General features: G+C 47.8%; 1 long non-coding RNA gene across 2 annotated transcripts in view; it reads left to right on the top strand.

Moving 5' to 3' along the window:
- LOC142742069 (uncharacterized) overlaps positions 1–22,315 on the top strand; it is a 49,185-nt gene extending 26,870 nt beyond the window's left edge. Inside the window, exons 12-19 of one of the 2 annotated variants that reach the window (XR_012881283.1) lie at positions 172–236; positions 615–1,695; positions 18,183–18,249; positions 19,069–19,133; positions 19,580–19,711; positions 20,544–20,610; positions 20,809–20,873; positions 21,252–22,315. This is a non-coding gene — a long non-coding RNA (uncharacterized LOC142742069). Of the gene's footprint in view, positions 1–171; positions 1,696–18,182; positions 18,250–19,068; positions 19,134–19,579; positions 19,712–20,543; positions 20,611–20,808; positions 20,874–21,251 lie in introns of both variants that reach the window. The other variant, XR_012881282.1, reaches the window with a different exon arrangement.
- Positions 22,316–23,564: the final 1,249 nt, after the last annotated feature.

Genomic DNA, 23,564 nt, shown 5'->3' with positions numbered 1-23,564 from the left:
TAGAAATTCTATAATCTGATGTCATCCAGAATGTTCCTATAGAGACACATGACAAGACTGTGGGAACAATCTCCCTGATGTTTTCAATAGGCTGAACATATATTTGTTGATATGATGAACCATACTAAGCGCACGTCATAATATCTTCACTGTTTATACTTTTTGTTCCAGAATTTCTTGAGATCGGCTGCCTGCTGCCAGGGGGACTCTCTGAAGTAATATTTCATCTATATGCGGTATGTCCATCATTAGTTACTATATACAGTATCCACCAGTAGCTCTGTACATTGAAAAAGTAATGAGCGGGCAAAATGCCAAGAAAGGCGTAGCAGTGGGGAACCTTGGATAGTTGGTAGGAATAGGCATAATGTAAGTTAGGGGTATCTTTGTCCAAAATGCTGGCCACATGGCTTGGTTTGGGACTGAACGTAGGTGTAAGGTAATTGGGTGAGGGAGTGTAGGGGGATTTTAGACAGCTTTGGTCTGCCAAGAACATTTGCGATGTGCCAAGGCCTGGATGCAATAGACAAGGACTTAAGTGAGTTTCATTACACAGTCATAATCGGCAGGCATAGGTGATAATGGACACTGGCAGAATGTTTTTATATTTACAGCACTCAAGCGGAAAGCAATGGAAGGTGCCACGATATTGCCACGTATAGAGCCCCCACAAGTCATGCAGCACAAGGACCTGGACTTGGGGTGTACTGGATTGTTTGGAGAAAATGGCATCAAGGAAGCAAGGCAGATATCCTCAATGGTATCATTCTAGCAAAAATTTGAGGGAACATGGCACGATGATGGGCCAAGTGCCAGGATCCTTGCGCAGGGATCCAGGGTCGATGAAGGCAGCAATATCCCAGTAGGGCCTCATAATCTCAACATGGGAGAGGGACACCTTGGGGTTGCCAAAATGTTTAGAACACGGGGTAATGGCACAATGTTTGGAATTACAGGAGCAGCACATCTGGATGTAAAGAGAAGTAGAAGAAGGCAACAGTAGCTGGTTGAGTCTGATTCTGATCTGTCAGATGATAATAAGTGGTCTGATGTTGGGGATAGATGGGCTAATGGGCAAGACGTTTAAGATGCTGAAAAAAATGTTTACGCAGGATTAAGTAAAAAGGTAAAAGCGAGGAGGCGTGATACCGAAAGCCAATCCTTTACTGGAAAGAGGGGGTAAAGTTTGGGGCCAGGATACATGTTTGTTGATTTCTACCTACACACACTTGTCCCAGGAAATGTTGGGAAACATAAGGGAGGAAAGGCTTGTCTAGTTTTTGTGATGTCTATGGAAGATTTTGTTTAGTATTGCAGTGTTATGGTGGTGGAGCAGGACCCCCTTATTGATCAGGTGCAAATAAAAAGGGATGGTGCCTGTGAAGCAGGCTGGTAAGTATAAAAAAAATACATCTGTCGCATCTAAAAGAGGCATCAGTAAACGATGAAATAGACAAGGAGTTGAGTGAGTTGCATCATTAAAGCAGAATCTGCAGGCACGGATGACAATGGATACTTGCAGAATGTTTTTTGTGCCTACAGGACTCAAGTGAGAAGCAGTGGAAAGGACACGGATATAGCCACGGATAGGGCGTCCACGAGTCATGCAGCACAAGGAACTGGACTTCTGATGTAATTGACTGTTTGGAGGAGATGGCGTACATTTGCGAAGAATGTAGTTGGCTTTCGAAGCGCGTAAGCAGTCTTGTATCATCACTTCAACATGCCGTGTGGTTTATAAAATGTTTTTCTAATAAAGTCATCACATTGTCATGAGGATTGCTGGACCGTATTTTCTTCTGTTTACTGTATATTTATTGGACAGTGCTAACGCCATACAGCCCTCCCTGTAGAGAACGCCATACAGCCCTCCTGTAGAGAACGCCATACAGTCCCCCTGCAGAGAACGCCATACAGCCCCCCTGTAGAGAACGCCATACAGCCCCCCCTGTAGAGAACGCCATACAGCCCCCCCTTGTAGGGAACGCCATACATCCCCCCCCTGTAGAGAACGCCATAGAGCCCCCCCTGTAGGGAACGCCATACAGCCCCCCTGTAGGGAACGCCATACAGCGTCCCCCCTCCCAAAAAAATGCGACCTACAGTGTGTCCTACAAAATACATATATCCCCTATCCACAGGATAGGGGATACATGTGTGATCGCTGGCAGCAAAAGCTGCTTCTATCCTCTCCTCAGTGTCCCCTGCAGTCACTGACAGCCGGAGACCCGACATTCAGCAGCCCGATCACGCGGGCAGTAAGTTAAAACCGGAGTCGTAAAAAGTCTATGGCTCGGGTTTTAAGGACCCTGACCGCTGGCCGTAAAAATACAGCCAGCGGTCGGGAACCAGTTAATGGCAGAGCGGGGAGATACCTCCCTGCTCTGCCGTAGTGTTCAGTGGCGTCCCGCTGTAGCAGCCATAGCGGCTGCCAGCGGAGCCTCCGGCCATGGTGGGGGCCCGTGCCAGCGGGCGACACGAGCCCCCTCATGCCGCGGGCCCCGTAGCAGCCGCTACGGCTGCTACGGCGGTAGTTACGCCACTGCTCAGTACATATATACAACACCAAAAAAAATCTCAGTGTTATGGCTGCGGACCTCTGTCGCTCACCCTGTGATGAACGGCCGCGACCACAACTTCCTGGCCACCTCCCCAGAGACCACGGCTGGCGCGGCCTTCCCTTCCTGGAGTGTGCGAGGAGTGCCTTAAAGGGCCAGCGTTCGCACTTCCTAAAAGTTTTCTATCCTACCCCAGTGCACCCTGGATTATAAAAAGGTCTCTGCCCTTCCACTCCTTGCTTGAGCGTTGTTTGTACTTTTCCCATGTTTGTATTGCAAAGGGTCCCTTAGTATTTTCCTGCTTGATCCCAGAGTTCCCGTTCCCTGCATCCTATTTCCTGTATCCCTTGCTGTTTCCTAACTGTGCCTGCCTTTTATCAGAGTCGTGTGGTACCGCCGGCTGGATATGCCACGTCTGTGTGTCATCTACCATTCCTGGTGCCATCCGCTTCGTCTGGCGCAACCTGCCACACCTAGCCCTATCTGAGCCAGAGCCCACGGCCTAGTGGGTGCACATACGGATGTAGCCATCTTTAACTTGACTCTGATAACTTGTTGCAGAGTGATATCACACAAAAATGACCATTGAGAAGTCATTGAAAAGGTCAAGATAAGGGATCTTTCCACTGTGTATTTAATGCGTTATTAGTCAAGCTAAAGTCAGCTACATATGTTCCCTAGATTGTGACAGTACGCTCAGGCCATGGAACCCGCTGGCCAGCCTAAGACCACAGTTCAGGTCATACAGACGGATATGCGTGACCTATATGCACGTCAGCAATTACTAAGGGGTGGACCCCAATAGTATATATTGTATCTATATGCACGTCAGGATCAACTCCTCGTGGCTGTAAACTCCATCATCGCCCGACTGGATCAACTCCCTGTTCCTTCCCCAGAGACTGCTGCCGTTCCACTGCCTAATACTCCTACTGTCTGTTTTCTGGATCCACAGTTGCACTGCCTCTTTTTCCTCGCTATGACTGCGTGCTCACCATTTCTCCTCTGATGAGGCCAAGGTAGCGTTCATTATTTCCCTCCTCGCTGGCAAGTCCCTCGCATGGGCGAACCCCATCCTGGAATGACAGGGGCCCAAATTTTCGGACTTAGCCCTGTTCTTACAGACTTTTTGTGACGTGTTCAAGAAGCCGGGTCAAACATCCTTAGCAGCAGCCACTCTGCTAACCCTCAAGCAAGGGGGTCCACAGCAGGAGAGTATGCCATCTCCTTCCGTACCCTGGCAGCAGAGTTGGCATGGAACAATGAAGCATTGGTGGCGACCTATGGCATGGACTGTCCTCACACACCATGGACGAGCTGGCAGCCCGCGACCTCCCACCTACCTTGGATGCCCATATCCTGTTGGCTACCCGGGTCAACATGAGGATCCAGGAACGCGATGAGGAGGTTCGGTGGAGAGACGTTTTCACAGATTAGCACCCTCGTTCCAGAGACCACTACTGCCCCCTCTTGTTGCTCTACCTGAGGAACCAATGCAGGTAGACAGAGTCAAGTTGTCCGAGCAGGAGAAACAGCGCTGACGCTCTTCAGGTCTGTGTTTGTATTGCGGCCTTAAAGGCCCTTTCGTGCGCCAATGTCCACAAAAGCCGGGAAACTCCAGCTCCTAGAGAGGCAACTCTAGGTGGGATGATGCCAAACATCAAAACCTCTTCCAAATTATCTATTCCTGTGACCATCATCTCGGGAGAGACATCACACTTCTCCTCTGCCTATTTTGACTCCAGGGCAGCTGCAGATTTCATCCAGCAGGATATAGTAGACCGACTACATCTACCCACAGTTCTTCTAGAGAGATCCCTTGCTGTTGCTTCTGTAAATGGACTACCATTGCCCGATCCTATTGTGGCTATCATGAAACCACTTACGTTACAAATCGGAGTCCTTCACTCAGAACAGATCAACTTCCTCGTCCTGCCTAAAGCCATCAACCCGGTTCTGCTGGGTCTGCCTTGGCTTCGTCTACACGCCCAGGTCCTTCACTGGAGTTCTGGAGAGGTCCCCCAATGGGGGCCAAGATGCCTTAGCCGCTGCCTGCAACAGGTCCGCCCTGTTTTGCCTCCACTGCCTCAGTCACTCTCCGATCTACCATCTCATTAAGCCAGTTTTGAGGACATCTTCAGTAAGAGCAGGTAGATAAAAACAGTGGGAACCAGGTGGGATCCACTGTAAAAAAGAGACACCATACAGGTGCAATACTTTTTTGAGAAAAAATATATATATAATTAATTGTCTAAAACAATAGATCATAATAAAACATACATAAAAAAGAGAGATAGAGGGTCTCTTGAGGTACAACGCGTTTAGTGGAAACAGAACCACTTTATCAAGTAAACATGAGACCATAAAGTTTTTTCCAGAGAACCCCTTTAATGACCACCGTGAAAAGGCGTATTGTCATTAAGGGGTTAAATTCGCAGTGTTGGACGGTCATCTCGTTTACTGTTGTATCATTATTATACCGAAATTTATATTATATTATATAATATAATAATATATTATATAATATATATATTATTATATTATACCTGTTAGGAGATGATGTCACCACCAGATGAAGGCTGTGCCGAAACGTGTGTCGTGGTTGGCGCCATCCCGGTTGTGTCATATAGATGGGTATATATTGAGGCATGTTATTTCATATGCTGTACTCTTTTGAACATGTGTTGCACCTATCCTAGGACCATCACTACTTGTATTTAGCTTCTTGTCCATGTCCTTGTCCATCCTGCAGTATTGTAAAGACAATTTATATTATATATGGTATATATATCCTTATTTCATATATATTGCTTAGCACTATACACTTTATAAATAAGATGTATCCGTATTGTTATGGGCATGTGTTCACCCTGTGTATTTCACTCTGGAGATGTTGCTATATCTATTGTGTGACACTTTTTATTCATTTGTCCTCTATATTTAATAAAGTTTTTTGATACTTTTCAAAAGCATCACTATTGGTGCTTGGTGCCATTATTGTTTAGGTCAGGTTTGCCCCCTGCCGCTAGGGGCTGTGGGGTAACACAGCAGGAGGCGTGTGCAGATGCCTGAGGGACTCAGTGGTGTGCCTGCTGAACATGGTGGGCGGTTCCCTGGTGAAGGGTGCGGGTCCATCCCAGGTTTTCGCGTGGGCGGTCCTGTAAAACATTTTCCCTTGTTAACCCTCTTCCGGTGAGTTATGAGGCGGTTGCGGTCTCAGTCCAGACTGAGACACCTAATTAGGTAAACAGGGATAACTTGGCTGTGTATGTCTGCTTCGAGGGATCGGTGCCCATCTTAAGCAGGAGGTCAGGAAACAAATAGGGAAGGATGAGTATGTGGAGATGTTTTCCCTCCTCCCCTTGGAGAAGTTCTATCTGGAACAGGGGAAGAGGGGCTAGAGCATAAAAGAAGGAGGAGGAGAAAAGGCGTTATCTCCTGATTCCGCAAATGTTTACCAATTGGTTAATATGATGAACGTTTTCATTTGCGATTCTAGCTATAGTGATTTGCGAAAAGACCCCGGAGCACTGCTCGGCCCTTTTATGTTTTATGGATTCTATTGGGGAAGCATATAGGGTGTATAAGGGCCTGGTATGGCTCCGTTATAAGAAGTCACAGTACAGCTGACACTAAGCTTTATGCAGAACATAGTGGAATGTCAAAAACAGCAAAAAAAAAAATCAAAATTTCATAAAACAACACCAGTCCCAAGTGAATATAATTCGTAATGTTGTAGGGGGGTAAGGGAATGATAATGCTGGGAACTCTCTCTGTTATACTCTACTTAAACCCTATACACACACAAGAAACAGAGTATAGAGCCAAGTATATATGAAAAGAATAACAAATTTTATTAAATACATATAAAAATACATATAAAAACATACATGTTAAAAAGGTACATGAGTGGAGAAAAGGTACTCGATTTCCGCATGGCGCTGTAGGGCTTCAGGACTTGATCTGACAAGTCAACCCCTCCCATGTACCTATTGTAGTCCAGGATGCAGTCTGGTTTGGGGGTCTCTATACTGGTACCTCGTACAGGTACATGGGTACTGGTGTGGCCATGTATTGTTGTCAATACAAGGACATCTCTCTTGTCCTTGTACTTGACACACAATATGTTGCTGCTAGATTGTGCCCTGCTCTCACCCCTTCTGAGTGTTTGCCCAAGCAGAATATTAGGGAGGCCTCTCAGATTTTTTCTAGCAGTGCCGCATTTTTTTTCTAGCAGTGGAAGCGAGGCACTTGAAGAGTGGGACGCTGGTATAAAAATTATCCAAGTAGAGGTGGTAACCCTGGTCCAGCAGTGGGTGCACCAAATCCCACACAATTTTTGCATTAATTCCCAGTAAGGGGGGGGGGGGCATTCTGGGGGCTGAATACTGCTGTCCTTCCCTTCATACATCCTAAATTTGTAGGTATACCCTGATGTACTCTCGCACAGCTTATACATCTTTACGCCATACCTTGCCCTCTTACTCGGCAGGTACTGGCGGAATTGAAGCCTCCCTTTAAAATGTACCAGGGACTCATCAATAGAAATACACTTCTCGGGGGTGTATGCTTGGGCAAACCGAGCACTGAAATGGTCTAATAGGGGTCTCAGTTTGTACAAACGGTCAAAACTGGGATCATCTCGGGGTGGGCACTGCTCATTATCCTTATAATTTAAGAAGCGAAATATTGCCTCATAATGCATCCTGGACATGGCCATACGGTACATTGGGGGTATGGTATAAGATGTCCATGCTCCAGTAGGTCCTAATGGATGGCTTTTTCAGAAGCCCCATGTTCAAGTGAAGTCCCCAGAACTTGCCCAACTCTGCTACATCTACAGGGGTCCACCTGTAGGATTGGGCATAAAATGATGTAGGGTTCTTAGTAATATACTGTTGGACATATAAGTTTGTCTGGGAGACCATAAGATCTATAAAGTCATCAGTGAAGTAGAACTTGAAAAAGCCCATTTCACTGAGCCCTGCCGTATAAAATTTTAACTCTGGGATTTTGGGCTCATAAATGTCTGGTGTGGGGGTCCAAATGGGGGCTTGAACTGCTGCGGGGTCATTTTGCTCGGGGGCTTCAACTGCACTGGTGGTCAAGGGGCATCTCCTAGGAGGTTCCTCTTCATCACTGGATGAGGAGGTGGATAAATAAAACAGAGTCTCACCATCCGACGACTCTGTGTCGGAGGCAAGAAATGAATATGCCTCTTCGGCACTAAATGTCCGTTGGGACATGTTTGATTGCTTTCCTAACTAGGAGCAATAGGCTGCTACCTAAACCAGCTCAAAAAATTGGTGTTTTTATAGAACGAGTGGGCTTCCCTGAGACTAAACCTAACAAGGGCGAGGGTTCCTAACACTAAACCTAACTAGATTTTATTTGAACTTCCCTGAGACTAAATCTAACTACGGCGACTATTCTCTGACACTAAACCTAACTAGATTATTCTGAGCTTCCCTAACACTAAACCTAACTACGGTGACGGGTGCCTGACACTAAACCTATCTAGATTATTCCGAGCTTCCCTGGCGCTAAACCTAACTACTGTGATGGACCCTTAACGCTAGATCTAACTATGGTGATGGATTCCTGACGCTATACCTAACTATGCTTTTTGACGGTTCCCTGACACTAACTAACACTAATACAAAACTAACTAGATAAATAGTCTAAATTAACTGGTTTTTTTTTCGTTTTTGTTTTTTTTTTTATATATATATTTTTATTTTATATGTTTTATAAAGAAAAAAATAATCCCCAGGGACCAAGAAATTGGTCCTGAAGACTAAGGCGGGATTCACACGACCGGGTCGTTCCCGAGCCCGAGTGTCGGCCGGTAAAATCGGCCATTTTGCCCGGCCGGTTTGCATAAAGTTATGCATCCGTGCCGGGCCGGGCAGATCCGGACAGTGACATCAGCGGCAGCTCCTGAAGGGGAATCCCCATGTGTTCGGGGATTCCGCTTCAGGAGTTTCCCCTGATGTCACTGCCCAGATATGGACAGAGACATCAAGCGCTCTGTCCAGGAGCGGAATCCCCGAAAACACGGGGATTCCGCTCCTTCAAGGAGCTAAAGTGCGGCTAGCACATAGCAGAGCGGGGAGATACCTCCCTGCTCTGCTATAGTGGCGTCGCTGCAGTAGTAGCAGCCGCAGCAGCAGCAGCTGCTGCTACTAGCGGCGCCATCGAAGGTGTCGCCGAGCCAGGGTGCTTTTAACAAGCAGGGGAAGGGAGCCAGCGCAGCGCTCCCTCCACCTGCTGTACACCCCGGCCCTGCAACACAGTGTACAGCGATGCCATTCGTCAGAATGGCATCAACTCCTCCTCCTCACATGCACTCTGCGCTGTGAGGAGGAGGAGATAGAGCGCAAGCGCCGGGAAACCCGGCCATCACTCGGAACACATTCCGGTGATGGTCGTGTAATACCCGGCCCCATAGACTTCTATGGGAGCCGGGCGGCCGGGTGCCCGGGCAAAGATAGAGCATGTCCTAAATCGGTCGTGTGAATAGCCCCATTAGGGGTCTATCATTCCTAATGCAGCCGGGTGCCGGCCGATTTATGAACGGCCGGCACCCGGCCGGGAAACCCTGCCGTGTGAATGAGGCCTAAGAAGTGGTCAGTGATAGGAGATCACTGACCAAAAATGTGGGGGGAACACAAGGAGGAAGGGTAAAGGACTGGGTAGTGGATTGGGGAGGTGGGAAGCAGAAAAAAGTTGTCTTTTTTTCACTTTTTTTCACTCTTTCTTCTCTCCCTCTACTCACAACCGCTCTGAACGCCTCGCTATGTCCATCTCAGGGCGGGTGCGGCAGGATGTGATGTCAGGGAGAGGAAGTGAAGAGACCGATCGCCACTATTGGACAGTTACTCACTGACTGACCAATAGTGGCGATTGTGGAGGCGGGACCATCGCAATAGGTCCCGGCGTATTGAGCTGTGATAGCCTGCTGTCGGAAACAGCAGCTGTCACAGCTCGTGCACGTACCGGTGGAAAATGGCGATGCATTTTCCCTGCGACATAGTATTCCGTCGCTGAGTGCGAAAGGGGTTAAATACATTGAATACACAGTGTCAAGAAACTTTAATTTCACTTTATCAATGGTTTTCAGTGACTTAAGTGATAACTTTCTGCAGCGTGATAATTTATCAGAGTCAGGATAAGGATTGCTATATCTGTACATGACTCCAAACAAAGAAACAAGAAGTTCATCTGCTCACCAGGCCGTCCATGTGTCCAATAAACTCTCGGTGGGCGGATAATTGTCCGGTAACTTTATCCATTAAAATTGAGACGATCCAGAACTTAGGCTACATTCACACGACAGTGAAAAAAAATGGCCATTAAAAACTGATCAACTGTCAAAAATAGGACATGTTCTATTTTTTGACGGCCAATATTCACGGGTGGTTAAAAAAAGGCAGTGTGAATATACCCATAGAACATCATTGTTCTGAAAGCGGACGTTTTTTACTGTTGTGTGAATGTAGCCTAAAACGAAATTCAATAAAATGTATCCTTTATTAGTTCAGATGTTGCCGTCTTTACCTTGACTTTTAACGCATTAAATAAACAATCCCTTATCTTGACTTTTTCAATGGCTTTTGTTGTGTGATATCACGCTGCAACAAATGATATTTTATTTCACATATAGCGAAAAGTAGTAATCCAAAAATAGGTTTTTAACGTTTCGGTCTATACATTCAACCTTCTTTAGACACGGATATGCGGCGCTTGTGACCTCGGTCGCTGTTGGGTAATGGCGCCATTATTTTTGGATTACTACTTTTCGCTATATGTGAAATCAAATATCACTTATTGCATAATATCTTGGAGTGCTGAGTGCTGAGTGATTGGCGTGGAAGCCTACTCACGCACACTTGAAACACGGAGTGCTGCGGGATCAAGAAAGTATCACGCTGCAACAAGTTATCAGAGTCAAGTTAAAGATGGCTACATCTGTATTACAGTATAAAATCCATCTAGTAACAGATTACACGTTTCATACATGACTTGCCTAAGTAGAGTCGTGTGTTAATGAACCTTCACTTACCCTTTTTTTTCCCCCCACCCCCACCTTTTAGAAAAGACACGTGACACCGAGGTTGGATGTGAAATGGCCACAGCAGCCGTTTATTAATTTTCACAGTTTTAAAATGCAATTTTTGATCCGAAACATTCGGATAACTAATTAGGAATCCAACCAGAGAATTCCTTCTAATAATTCACATGACCCAACATGGGTCAGAATCATAAATAACAATGAACGTTAACATTAATCAGAGCCGGGGAAGTCCTTGAAGCCATTTTTTGATATACCTTTTATATCTCGAGTTAGCCATCTGCAACACCACCAAGACATTACCTCAAGCCGTAAACCAGCTCGGAGGCACCTCTCACCTCTGCAGATGGCTCCAACCACCAGAAGACCACTTCAAAGGGATAACACCCTATGAAGTCTTCAACCATGTACCTTTTTTGGGGGACGCATACCCCCGATGCGACCCCCCCACCATTTCGTACTGACCGACCTCAAGGACTCCCCCCGCCACAGCGAAACAGGCCTTGACCACCTTAAGCCTGTGAGTTCCGCCACACCACCACCGCCCTTTCAATTCCTTCTGCTATTGCCAGACTCCACATATCAATCCCAACCTCGGTCAGATGAACCCCATTGCTCCTCCAGTAGTTCCCCGTTCCTGACTCCAAATCCCTGTGCCGCACACAAATACCCCCATTCTTGGCCACAAAACGGGACACCGCCCGATTTACCTTGATGCGAGCCTTATTGACCCTCTCCACTGACCTAGCAAGCCGCCAATGCTTCCTTGGGACAATGTCTGACCACACTATCACTAATCCGCGATGAGAAACCCACAAACACAACATATCGTGTTTGATGTCCCGTACCAACTCCCGAAAGGGGCGAACCCCCAAATCATTCCCACCCACGTGCAAAACCAAAACTTCCGGCACCCTATCCAGCCGAGAGTATGTCTGGAATTCCGCTAACACCCTGCTCCACAACATACCTCTAAATCCCAGCCAATGCAAAACCGCGTCCTGCCGTGGAATGCGCAACTGGCGACCATCAGGGCGGACGTCCGCCCTCAAAGCCCCCCAATGCACGTAAGAGTGGCCCAACCACCACACAAGACAAGGAAGCTGATCTGAAACGGAAAAGAAAGTTAAATACAAGCACACAAACGTTTCCAATAGCAACATGACTCATAACAAATGGGGGTGCACGTAGGACTTAAACCTGTCGGACTATTAATGACCAATGCGCCACACCCCTTCGTCATCCAACCCCCAGCGCCCCGCCTCAGTTGCTGCGCCAAACCTGAAGGAATGAGATGAGTAAGGACTCGCCGCGACGCCGACCGCCGCAAGGCATTTTTTAAATACTGCGCCAAATTGAAATCTGGACAAGAACGACCCATCCTCGTGACAAAGCAACGGCAACTCGGGAGACCCCACCTGTGGTTTAAAAACACGCATGCAAGCGACCGGACACATCGCCGATCCCGGGAGGGCAAACAAAACTATCCGCTTTCCTTTACCCAGTTGGTCAGTTTTAGACCGCCGCAACCATACCTCGAGCCTGTCCCCATATAGGCTCACCTCCTCCCGTCTCAACCCCCCTGCCCGCTTGGTACTAGGAGAAACCAGCTCGCCAATTCTAAATGCCCCAAAGAACGCTAAAGAAAATGCTAACTGAAATAACTCCACCTCGGACGAAGAATGACAGACAGACACCAACGATACGCCCAAAGAGATAAGAAAAGAAAATGACACGGGCCTTCTACAATCCGCTTCTGCCCTGCCACGACGCAGACCCTTCAAAGCCTGTCCCACCAAAAACTCCTTGGACACATCCCGAAAACCCCGCAACTTAAAACCAAAAGCCAACGCTGCAATGAAACGATTGACCTTTGCCAATGAAAACCCCGCCTACCAGGCATCCCCCAACCAGTACAGAAGTGCCACCAACCTGTCATGATCCGTGCTGACGTTACCCAACTCTCTTACCCACTCATCCCACTGCTTCCAACAAGCAGAATAAGCCCTCCACGTCGTACGTGCCAATGACCTTTCCACCAATCGCTCTACGGGACCGAGACCAGATCCCAGAGATGTTCCGGACAAGCCACACCGAGACGCTCCGCTCACGGTGCCAATTGACGAAATCGGTCCCACTGCGAGCGAGAAAGAGCATCAGCGATACAATTCCGTACCCCTGGCACATGTACCGCCACCACCCACGCGTTCAAAGACAAACACACCAAAACTAAATGTCGCAAAAACTGAACTACCGGAGGAGAGGAGGCAGTGATATTATTAATGGCCAGTACCACCCCCATGTTGTCGCAGTAAAAACGAACCTTCTTATCCCTGAGCCTGTCCCCCCAAATGGTCGCCGCAACCACGATAGGGAACAGCTCGAGCAGGGCCAGATTCCGCGTGAGTCCACTGGACACCCAGCTAGCCGGCCAGTTTCCTGCACACCAAGGACCACCCCCATACGCTCCAAACCCACCTGCACCAGCCGCATCCGTAAAAATTTGTAAATCACTCGTATCCTGCGCTGGAGCCATCCATAGCGAGCGACCGTTATACTGACCCTAAAACTCGTCCCAAACTTGCAAATCAGCCCGATGCTCTTCCTTGAGCCGCACAAAGTGATGTGGCGCACGAACCCCTGCCGTCGCCGCCGCCAAACGTCTACTAAAAACCCTCCCCATTGGCATAATCCGGCAAGCGAAATTCAACTTCCCCAGCAGTGACTGAAGCTCACGCAATGTAATTTTCTTTAACCTACAAGCCCGACGTACCTCCTGCCTCAACGACCCTAGCTTATCCGCTGGAAGACGACACTCCATTGCCACCGAATCAATTTCAATTCCTAAAAAACAAATGGTCGATACCGGGCCCTCAGTCTTTTCAGGCGCCAAAGGGATTCCAAAATCCCTCGCAACCTTCTGCAATGAATGAAGCAAGTTACCGCAAATAGGCGAACCCCCCGGGCCGATGCACAAAAAATCATCCAAGTAATGTATCAACGAGTCGACCCCGGATACTTCCTTCGTCACCCATTCCACGAAGCTACTAAATGCCTCGAAATATGCGCAAGAAAGAGAACACCCCATCGGAAGGCACCTATCCACATAAAAAGCCCCGTTCCAAAAACAACCCAACAACCGTTGGCTTTCTGGATGAACCGGCAACAACCGGAAAGCCGCCTCAATGTCGGTTTTTGCTAAAAGCGCACCGTGCCCCGCAACACGCACCAGCCCCACCGCCTTGTCGAATGATGTATACACCACGGAGCACAACTCGTGGTCAATCCCATCATTCACCGACGAGCCCTTGGGAAACGATTAATGCTGAATTAAACGAAATTTTTTAGGCTCTCGCTTTGGCACAATACCCAACGGGGACACTACTAAATCCTTTATCGGCGGATCAACAAAAGGCCCTGCCATGCGCCCCAACGAAACTTCTTTCAACAATTTTTCCGCCACGACCTCTGCATGCAAGTAAGCCGACTTCAGATTGCGCCGCGTAACCGGAACCTCATAAGGAGGCGGAGGAATAATGAAACCAACACAAAAACCCTCGTAAATTAACTTGGCCGCAACCCTATCCGGATACTCATTTAGATACGGGACCATCTTTTCCACCCTCACCGGCGACAACCCCTTGACCAGTCGAGGAGGACTGGTTCCCTGACCGCTTCTTCCGCATACATTTTGCCGCCCCGTGGGATGAACCATTACATTCCGAACACACATGCTTGAACTTACACGTGGCCCCGAACTTACACTGGCCATCGTTAAATTGCCAGCAGAATCCCAGTTTTGCCCCTGAACCTTGCCCGGCCTGGCTGGACTGACCTCCCTGGCCAACGCTCCCGGGAAAGGACTGCTTCACCGGAGCCGTAACCCTCAACCAAAGCGCAATATCCTTCTGATCCCACCGAATCGCCGGCCGAACCGCCTTACGCTGACGGAATTGCTCATCGTACCTTAACCACGCCTGCCCCCCGTATGCCCTGTGAGCCTCCCCGATGGCATCAAAATAGCAAAATAACGCCGAGCAATTTTCCGGCGCCTTCTCCCCGATCACACTGGCTAAAATAGCAAACGCCTGCGACCAATTGACGAACGTCTGCGGGATAAGCCTATACAATTTCCACGTACTCATCCTTCCAGATCTGCTTGCGGACCTCCTGTTTTAAGTGCGCCCCCAACGGGCCTTCGAAGCAAACATACACCTCGCCACGAGCCCGATCATCAAGACGCACCCTATCGCCATCTTTTTGCGCCTCGGTCTGCACTGATACCGCGACCGCCTCTTTGGACGCCAGCCCTTCCACAACCCCTGGACGCGACTGTAATGATCCAACCTCCCGGGGACCTTCCCAAACTACCGCCGGGGACACCGCCGTAACCAACGGCGCCGCCGCCCTATCTAGGCGCCCGACAAGCTCCCGCAAGCAACCCACTAAATCGGCGAAGCCCGCGCCGTCGCGCCCGACCACGCCGCTACCGGCAGCCGATGCCACGCTCGCTGCTCCCCCACCGACACCCGACATAAAAATCGCTGGATACGGCAAAGAAGGAGTTTTGCACTCACCACGCTGCATAGGCGCCGTATTCCCGTCAGCCGGACCATCCTGACCTCGCCGAACATCGTCCACTTCGCCTTCTTCCAGATCCTCTCTCGCAGACGACTGGCCATCCCACCGACATCTCCTACACGGGGACAACGACGCGCTGACTGATGGGCCGGCCACCTGCCGCCCGACCGCGGGGACCCAGACTTCCGACCGGACCTGTTGCCTCATCGTCACTGCAGATCTAGGCGTCCTCCTCGACGGTCTCGAGGAAGCCAGCCCCCTGGCCGGAACATCACCATGAGGGGCGGCCGTCGACAGTCCTCCGGTTCTTCCATCCGATGGCGGAGGGGTGACAGGGAGCCCGGCCTGCGACCCCCTGTTTACCGCCGAACCTCGTCGCGGCTGGGGATTCCTGCCAAGACGCAGGGCCTGGGAAGAGGCGGCCCTCTCAGCTGCCTGGCCTGCAGCGTCCTTTGAAGGGCTCCCCTTGCGACGCCGTGTCCGCGGGACCACCTCCGGGCTGAGTCGTTCTGGAGGGCGGGACCGCCGGGAGCGACGGGGGGACCCGGCCCGAGCCACCATCGCCCCTGGCGACGCTCTCTGCCTCATGCGGGCTGGAGCGTGTATATCTGACTCCCCCCCCCGCCGCTACAGCACTGGCACTAGGGAGGGGGCCGGGGAGGGGAGCCTGTCCCCCTGATCCACAGACCTCGGGCGCCGGGCCTGACGTGGCGACCCTTCACCCGGGATCCTTGCCAGTGCAGCCACGGTCTCCTCCAACCAGCCGGGACCGTGGAATGCCGGTGCCGCACGCAGCTGTTCCAACATGCTGACCTCCGACATGGCAGGTAAGCAAAACGAGCGGGCCGCAGTAGGAGATTCTGCAAATGTGTGTTACTCCTCCTGCTGCTTCCGGCTCAATGCCGAAAACAGCGGGAAGATCAGCAACGTCCCCTAACTCCTCCCTACCTCTCGTCTACCTCCCCCTGCATCTCCCTCCTGTTTAACCCTTTCCCTCCTAGGTCCCGTCATGGAGGCTTCCCCTGAAGCCCTGCGGGATGCGTCCAGCCTCTTCTTTACATGTTCTTAGTCGTAGCCCCTATAACCACACATGTATCTTTCTTCCATGTTTATAAACAGCAGTCCCATGTAACGCCTATATCCAGTGTATGCACAGACAGTCTATCCAGGCAGTAGGAGATAATTAGATGATGTAACAGATACTGCAGCCGCTTATGATGTCACTGATGATGTCATAGACAGTACTAGCCGTTAGGTTCTATGTGCAGCTGGATTACATATTTTTTACAATTTCTGCCAATGACGTCTGGACCGGGACTGTGATTGACTGTGTGATTGACAGGTAAGATGCAGCATTTTATCATTACTTCTACATGTTACTGGACACATGAAATATATACGCTCTAGAATTCTCATATAAGGCCAGATTCACACTGGACATTACTGCAGCAATTTCTAACCACACCAACACCTCACCACAACTATATGATTGTAGAAGGATTTTTTTCTGGTGATTGTCGGGGGTTGTTTTTTTTTTTTAGACAAACAGTTCAAGTTCCAGTAAAATGTTTCTATTAATGCAAGTAACAACTGAACATTTTACATTCAGATTTCAAGGTTTCATATTTTCTCATTAAAGTTACAACTCAGAGTATGTTCACATGGCCTATTTTCATGGCCATAAACGCCCCGAAAAACATCTAAAACTACAGAGGCTGAACGCCTCCAAACATCTGCGCTTTGATTTCAATGGGAAAAACGGGGGTTTGTTCCGATGAGGCGTTTTTTTACGTGGCCGTTTAAAAAAAACTATAGAAGGATTTTTTTCTGGTGATTGTCGGGGGTTGTTTTTTTTTTTAGACAAACAGTTCAAGTTCCAGTAAAATGTTTCTATTAATGCAAGTAACAACTGAACATTTTACATTCAGATTTCAAGGTTTCATATTTTCTCATTAAAGTTACAACTCAGTACAACAGAGTATGTTCACACAGCCTATTTTCAGCCGTTTTCCTGGCCGTAAACACCCCGAAAAACAGCCGAAAATACGGAGGCTGGACGCCTCCAAACATCTGCCCATTGATTTCAATGGGAAAAACTGTTTTTTTTTTCCGATGGTGCATTTTACGTGGGCGTTTGATAAAGCGGCGCATAAAAAACACCCTGTAAAAAGAAGTGCATTTCACTCCTTCGGCCTTTTTTTGAGCCGTTTTTCATTGTCTCAATAGAAAAACAGCTCCAAGAACGTTGGTAAAAACGCCTCAAAAAATGTTTGTGGTTTAAAAAATGGCTGAAAATCAGAGGCTGTTTTCCCTTGAAAAGAGCTCTGTATTTTAGAGACGTTTTTTAGTTAAGTGTGTGAACATACCCTTACCATTGTCTGAGAATTGCAGCTGTCAGTAATGTGGAATGTGACTTCTCAGTCGTTTTCAATATGATGTCTAATTTAATTTAATTAAATAGTCTTAAAAAGCTACCGTATATTATCCTAATAAGGCTCAGCAGTAGCCAGGGCCGGCCTTAGGGGTGTGCGACCTGTGCCATTACATAGGGCGCATCCCTCCAGCAGGTGGAACGGGGCGCTGCGCTGGCTCCCTTCCACTGCTTGTGTTTTAGAAGCGGCCGGGCAACTCAGCAGCTGCCTTTCCGCCTGGGTGCTTCTCTCACTGACATCGCGTTTCTAGCAGCGAAAATCGGGATTCCTCTAGGAGATGGGGGCATTGGGGATTGGCATTTGTAAATTGCCCACATTGTGACCCCTCCTAATGTCAGTCATGGACACCTGGGCCTGGGTGTGACTGCAACCTCTTCACCCCTATAGTTATGTTCCCTGGGTTTACACTAACATTACAAAATGTTTTCAATGTCTGACTCGTCCTGTGATAGAAAATGAAAGGTGTGAAAGTAAATATATTATTATTCATTCTAGATATGGGGTTATTTTATGTTTATTCCATTATGTATTTTACAGACATTTATGACATCTGAATATGTGGCACCAGTGACAGCCGACATGCTAGGACATACACTGTATATATGTAAGTATTATAGCAAATGACAACCTATAGAAATTCTATAATCTGATGTCATCCAGAATGTTCCTATAGAGACACATGACAAGACTGTGGGAACAAATTCCCCAATGTTGTTCATCCAGGGCCTGTCTTAGGGGTGTGCGACCTGTGCGGTTACACTGGGTGCATCACCTGTCACTAATGAATGGGGCGCCACTGGTCTTGATGTCTGGGGCACCCATTGCTTGAACACTCAATCCCACTCTTCATGTAAAAAAAGTAAAGGGCACTGCTCAGGATGCAGATACAATTCCTTGATAATGGATTACATTACAGTGTGGCAGACAATACTTGTCTGGCAGTGTTATTTGGGCACTGTATGATTGCAGTATTTGAGTACTATATTCTACGCCATAAAGCTGAATTCAGACGCTGCAGATTTGCTGCGCGGCAAAATTCACAAGTGTTACAGGTGAATAGTTACAGTCTCAAAAACTCATCCACATGTAGCAAAAGTAAACGCTGGGAATTTTGCTGCAGCTTTATATTATTATTATTATTATAGAAATGCTCCATAAAGAAGATATTATGGTATTAGTAATATATAAGGGACTTGTTATTTATGTCATTTCCTAATACACATTTGGCTTATGGGGGAGCACACAGCGCGCACAGAGTGTCTACATTACCAGTACTGCAGTCTGTGCGCCACCATACAGGTCCGTCCACATGAAATTGCTGTGTACATGAGCCCTAATGTACATTTCCTTCATTGTTGGGTGGTCTATACTGAGCACACGTCTGTCTGGAGAAATAAAACTACACAATTATTGTTTTTTCCAGAACACCTTAAGATCGGCTGCCTGCTGCCAGGGGGACTCTCTGAAGCAATATTTCATCTATGCAAGGTGCGTCTCTTATTAGTTACTATATGCAGTATCCACCAATACCCTCCACAGTTAGAATGACACTTTTTGTATGTCCTGGGTCAGAATGCCCCTTTTGTATGGCCCCACAGTAATGAAGCCCCCTTTTCTAAGCCCCGACTCAGTCCTTTTATCCCCCATATTAATAGTGCCCCCTTTGCTCCTATAAAATAAAAAATTATACTCACCTAATAGACGACCAACCGGGTCAGACATTTCGCTTCCTCCCTGCGCCGTTATTGTTTGTCCAATTTCAGGGGCGTATGGAGCCCCAGAGCTGTGGGCCACCCCAAATCCCTGGACCCCAGCCGGTCATCCTATTTACACCTTTGGTAATTTTACACTGGTTGGGGACTGGACTCTGTTCTAGATAGAAATGTTGCCATTGATTGAGATTTGTCCTAATACATTGTCTTTCTTTCTCCTAGAATTAATTCCTCATAAGAGTTAATGATAACCACACGTCCCAGGAGGGCAGATCAAAGATTAAGCAGAGCCCTCCACCTCACATCACATAACGTTCTACATTCAGTCGGATGTATTCAGTAGGAGAGTCCAAAGTCAGTGTATTTTATTAACTGCATCTTTAAATGATCACATAGTGTGTATTACTGGTCAATACTGAAGAGGGCACTACCACCATAGATGGCCTGGGCACCCTCAACTTACACTGCCGATCCGGCATTTAGGGTCCAAACCTATAATATAAAAAAACAGAAAGATACAATCCCTAGTTTATTGACTGGGTGATGTTATTTGGGCACTGTATGATTAAATTATTTGGACACTACATGGTGCATCATAAGGGGGAGGACGTCACAGATACTGCACATGTCACCAATAAACCTAAGGCCGGCCCTGGATGTGACACAATAGCTGCCACGTGACATGCCATCCACACGGACATGACCGCTGTGGCCTAGCAACTAAAGACAACAGAACCACCAGCGCAGGAGCCACAGGGAATTTAAAAAATGAGTAGGGACAATTTGTTATTTTTAGCCATATGCGGCTTAGACTAAGGTTTATGAAACTGTCAGAAAACCCCTTTAATAATTATTTTGTCTGTTGAATCCAGAAATCCAATTTACCATTTTCTACTCTCTCTACTCCAGTCCAAAAGACTCCACAAAAGACAAATTAGAAGTTTTCCATTAAGGATAAGATTATATAGAAGAATAACAATAAGCTCCTGGTCCCTGATACAAAATCTATACCAGGGTCCTCCAACTATTATGTGCCATTATACTGCTGGTGTTATTTGTGTGGCAGAGGGGCATTGGACTCGCCCTGGGATAGAAAATGAAATGTGTGAAAGTAAATATATTATTATTCATTATAGATATGGGGTTATTTTATATATGTGCATTAAACCCATTATGTATTTTACAGACATTTATAACATCTGAATATGTGGCACCAGTGACAGCCGACATGCTAGAAGATCCACTGTATATATGTAAGTATTATAGCAAATAACAACCTATAGAAATTCTATAATGTGATGTCATCCAGAATGTTCCTATAGAGACACATGACAAGACTGTGGGAACAATCTCCCTGATGTTTTCAATAGGCTGAACATATATTTGTTGATATGATGAACCATACTAAGCGCACGTCATAATATCTTCACTGTTTATACTTTTTGTTCCAGAATTTCTTGAGATCGGCTGCCTGCTGCCAGGGGGACTCTCTGAAGTAATATTTCATCTATATGCGGTATGTCCATCATTAGTTACTATATACAGTATCCACCAGTAGCTCTGTACATTGAAAAAGTAATGAGCGGGCAAAATGCCAAGAAAGGCGTAGCAGTGGGGAACCTTGGATAGTTGGTAGGAATAGGCATAATGTAAGTTAGGGGTATCTTTGTCCAAAATGCTGGCCACATGGCTCGGTTTGGGACTGAACATAGGTGTAAGGTAATTGGGTGAGGGAGTGTAGGGGGATTTTAGACAGCTCTGGTCTGCCAAGAACATTTGCGATGTGTCAAGGCCTGGATGCAATAGACAAGGACTTAAGTGAGTTTCATTACACAGTCATAATCTGCAGGCATAGGTGATAATGGACACTGGCAGAATGTTTTTATATTTACAGCACTCAAGCGGAAAGCAATGGAAGGTGCCAGGATATTGCCACGTATAGAGCCCCCACAAGTCATGCAGCACAAGGACCTGGACTTGGGGTGTACTGGATTGTTTGGAGCAAATGGCATCAAGGAAGCAAGGCAGGTATCCTCAATGGTATCATTCTAGCAAAAATTTGAGGGAACATGGCACGATGATGGGCCAAGTGCCAGGATCCTTGCGCAGGGATCCAGGGTCTATGAAGGCAGCAATATCCCAGTAGGGCCTCAATCTCAACATGGGAGAGGGACACCTTGGGGTTGCCAAAATGTTTAGAACACGGGGTAATGGCACAATGTTTGGAATTACAGGAGCAGCGCATCTGGATGTAAAGAGAAGCAGAAGAAGGCAACAGTAGCTGGTTGAGTCTGATTCTGATCTGTCAGATGATAATAAGCGGTCTGATGTTGGGGATAGATGGGCTAATGGGCAAGACGTTTAAGATGCTGAAAAAAATGTTTACGCAGGATAAAGTAAAAAGGTAAAAGCGAGGAGGCGTGATACCGAAAGCCAATCATTTACTGGAAAGAGGGGGTAAAGTTTGGGGCCAGGAAACATGTTTGTTGATTTCTACCTACACACACTTGTCCCAGGAAATGTTGGGAAACATAAGGGAGGAAAGGCTTGTCTAGTTTTTGTGATGTCTATGGAAGATTTTGTTTAGTATTGCAGTGTTATGGTGGTGGAGCAGGACCCCCTTATTGATCAGGTGCCAATAAAAAGGGATGGTGCCTGTGAAGCAGGCTGGTAAGTATAAAAAAAATACATCTGTCGCATCTAAAAGAGGCATCAGTAAACGAATAGACAAGGAGTTGAGTGAGTTGCATCATTAAAGCAGAATCTGCAGGCACGGATGACAATGGATACTTGCAGAATGTTTTTTTTGCCTACAGGACTCAAGTGAGAAGCAGTGGAAAGGACACGGATATCGCCACGGATAGGGCGTCCACGAGTCATGCAGCACAAGGACCTGGACTTCTGATGTAATTGACTGGGGGAGATGGCGTACATTTGTGAAGAATGTAGTTGGCTTTTGAAGCGCGTAAGCAGTCTTGTATCATCACTTCAACATGCTGTGTGGTTTATAAAATGTTTTTCTAATAAAGTCATCACATTGTCATGAGGATTGCTGGACCGTATTTTCTTCTGTTTACTGTATATTTATTGGACAGTGCTAACGCCATACAGCCCTCCCTGTAGAGAACGCCATACAGCCCTCCTGTAGAGAACGCCATACAGTCCCCCTGCAGAGAACGCCATACAGCCCCCCCCTGTAGAGAACGCCATACAGCCCCCCCTGTAGAGAACGCCATACAGCCCCCCCCCTGTAGGGAACGCCATACATCCCCCCTGTAGAGAACGCCATAGAGCCCCCCCCTGTAGGGAACGCCATACAGTCCCCCTTTAGGGAACGCCATACAGCCCCCCCTGTAGGGAACGCCATACAGTGTCGTCCCCCTGTAAGGAACACCATACAGCGTCCCCCCTCCCAAAAAAATGCGACCTACAGTGTGTCCTACAAAATACATGTATCCCCTATCCACAGGATAGGGGATACATGTGTGATCGCTGGCAGCGAAAGCTGCTTCTATCCTCTCCTCAGGGTCCCCGGCAGTCACTGACAGCCGGAGACCCGACATTCAGCAGCCCGATCGCGCGGGCAGTAAGTTAAAACCGGAATCGTAAATATTCTATGGCTCGGGTTTTAAGGACCCTGACCGCTGGCCGTAAAAATACAGCCAGCGGTCGGGAACCAGTTAATGGCAGAGCGGGGAGATACCTCCCTGCTCTGCCGTAGTGTTCAGTGGCGTCCCGCTGTAGCAGCCATAGTGGCTGCCAGCGGAGCCTCCGGCCATGGTGGGGGCCCTCATGCCGCTACGGCTGCTACGGCGGTAGTTACGCCACTGCTCAGTACATATATACAACACCAAAAAAAATCTCAGTGTTATGACTGCGGACCTCTGTCGCTCACCCTGTGATTAACGGCCGCAACGGCAACTTCCTGGCCACCTCCCTAGAGACCACGGCTGGCGCGGCCTTCCCCTCCTGGAGTGTGCGAGGAGTGCCTTAAAGGGCCAGCGTGCGCACTTCCTAAAAGTTTTCTATCCTACCCCAGTGCACCCTGGATTATAAAAAGGTCTCTGCCCTTCCACTCCTTGCTTGAGCGTTGTTTGTACTTTTCCCATGTTTGTATTGCAAAGGGTCCCTTAGTATTTTCCTGCTTGATCCCAGAGTTCCCGTTCCCTGCATCCTATTTCCTGTATCCCTTGCTGTTTCCTAACTG

This window comes from Rhinoderma darwinii, chromosome 2, assembly GCF_050947455.1.
Source record: "Rhinoderma darwinii isolate aRhiDar2 chromosome 2, aRhiDar2.hap1, whole genome shotgun sequence".
Lineage (NCBI taxonomy): Eukaryota > Metazoa > Chordata > Amphibia > Anura > Rhinodermatidae > Rhinoderma > Rhinoderma darwinii.
This window is presented reverse-complemented; position numbering and strand designations above follow the sequence as displayed.